Raw genomic sequence first — 2,645 nt, 5'->3', positions numbered from 1 at the left:
ACCTTTTCCACCTTGTCCTTTCTTCCCTTTGAGTTTCTCCAATAAACATATTTTATGACTTTAATCGGGAAATATAAAAAGTTTTTATTATAAAAGTAGACAATTTAGAAAATACAGAAGGTTTTTTGTTTTTTGTTTTTAATTTAAACTACTCCTTCACCCTGAGAGATAATATCCTTTTAAATTGTGGTGGCTTCCTTCCCGCCTTTTTCTTTGCTTGAATGTTTCCCAGTTAACACCTAGCAAGAAGTTGACCTGGGAGAGACCTTGACTCAATGTGCTTCAAAGATGTCTCCCATAAACAGTGTTTGTTCTTTTTCCAGCACTCCCAGGGTTAGAGGCAGCTGGGGGCCCTCAGGCCACCCCAACCAAAACCTGTTGTCACAGAGGCTATTTCAACTCATAGCAACCCTAGAGGACAGAGTAGAATTGCCCCATAGGGTTTCCAAGGAGCAGCTGGTGGATTCGAACTGCACACTTTTTGGTTAGCAGCCGAGCTCCTAACCACTGCGCCACCAGGGCTCCCAGGCCACCCTAGCCCTCTCCAAACTAGAATGACAGAGGGGTCCTCCCAACCCAGTTCTCTCCCTTACTTGCTCCAGGAGAAGCAGGGCCTGGGAGCAGTGAGTTTCCTTGTCTGGTCAGAAGCCCTGTGAGTAACTAGAGCTGGAAGACACAGGAAGAGGATGCCAGCATCCTTCCTGACTCCGTCCTCACCATGGGTGTGAACTCAGACACCACACCCAGCCTCTCTGAGACCCGCGCCCGACCAGAGGAATGTGGGGGTGATGATTTGCCACATCAAGGAGATTAAGAGAATGAAAGGAGCCCTGGTGGCTCATCGGTAAGAGCTTGGCTATGAGCAGAAATCTGCTCCATGGCACCTAACCACAACCACTAATTAGAGGGAAAAAAGTCTTAAATCTCCTCTGTTCACATGTGACAGCTACAAACGCAGATTGAAACAGATGTGCTATGTTAATGACACAAATACCTTAAGAAGCCTGTCATAAATTATGTAATCTTCCAAAATGGTGAACAACTCTTACCTACCATTATTTCTATCTTTTTTTTTAAGTCATGTAAGTGTAAAGGTTTTAATTAAAATAGTACTGTTTGTACCAGAAAAATAAAACACAATAAAAAATAACTGGACACATCTGAAATGTCCATCAATGGAATACAAGTCCTCTGTCAGATATACATTTTGTAAATATTTTCTTCTAGTCTATGAATTATTTTTTATTTGTCTCAACAAGGATTTTAATAGAGCAGAAGTTTTTAATTTTAATGAAATCCAGCTTAGCAACTTATGTCTTTTATGAATTGTGCCTTTGGTGCTGTATCTAAAAAGTCATTGCCAAAACCAATGTCACCTAGATTTTCTCCTGTTATCTCTGGAAGTTGTGTGGTTTTGCATCTTCCACTTAGGTCTATAATTAATTTTTAGCTGGTTTGTAAAAAAAAGAAAAGGTAACATCTCTTTGTAGGTTTTTTATTATTATTATTATTTTGCATGTGGATGTCCAGTCATTTTAGTACCATTTGTTCAATAAATAAACTATTATTTTCCATTGTTTTCTCTTTGTTCCTTAGTCAAAGATCAGTAGACTGTATTTATATGGTTGTATTTCTGGGCTGTCTATTCTGTTACACTGATCTATTTGTCAATTCCTAGCCAATACCACAATGTCTTGACTGTTTTGATCACTGTAGCTTTATAATACGTCTTAAAGTCTGGTAGATGGACATATGTATATTGATTAGAAATCCAAAGGAATTAAAATTAGACTGTCATGGATTTCTACCATTATTTCTTGACTCTTCCCTTTTAGATACTCTCTGTGGACATCCATTGGTTATGGATAGGTCCCTGGGTGGCACAAAAGGTTTATGCTCGACTACTAATCTAAAGGTTGTCAGCTCAAACCCACCTAGTGGCACCACAGAAGAAAGACCTGCTGATCTGCTCGGTAAAGTTTACAGCCCAGAAAACTCTATGGGGCAGTTCTACTCTGTCACGTGGGGTCACTATGAGGTGAAAATTGACTTGATGGCACCCAGCAACAACAGGAGAATGTAAGGAGCTTGAAGGGTTCTCACCTCTGGACTACCTCCAGAGTATCATACCCATGCCAGCCTGGTGAACCAACCTTCAAGACCCCAGACAGAGGCTCACAAAATAAAGAATATCAGCCGTAAGTACTGTGCTCCTTTAAAAAATCATATATATGAGACCAAACAGTCAACAAGTACTTTAAAACAAAGATAAGAAGGTAAGGGGACAGGAAACTGGATAAATGGAAATGGAACAACCAGAACAGAAATACTAAGAAAGTTCATGCATTGTGAAGAATGTCAACGTCACTGAACAATTTGGGTAGAAATTGTTTAATGGGAACTGAAACCGCTGTATGAACCTACACTGAAAACACAATCAAATAGTATTTTTAAAAAACACCCCAGAGTAAGACAGCACACAATACAGGGGAAACCAGCAAAACTTGTACAAGGAAAGGTCACGGAAGCCCCACAGACACGTCCAAACCCCCTGAGGGACCGAATTACTGGGCAGAGGGCTGTGGGGACCATGATCTCGGGGAATATCTAGCTCAATTGGCATAACACAGTTTATAAAGAAAATG

This window comes from Trichechus manatus, unplaced genomic scaffold, assembly GCF_000243295.1.
Source record: "Trichechus manatus latirostris isolate Lorelei unplaced genomic scaffold, TriManLat1.0 scaffold00007, whole genome shotgun sequence".
Classification (NCBI taxonomy): domain Eukaryota; kingdom Metazoa; phylum Chordata; class Mammalia; order Sirenia; family Trichechidae; genus Trichechus; species Trichechus manatus.
This window is presented reverse-complemented; position numbering follows the sequence as displayed.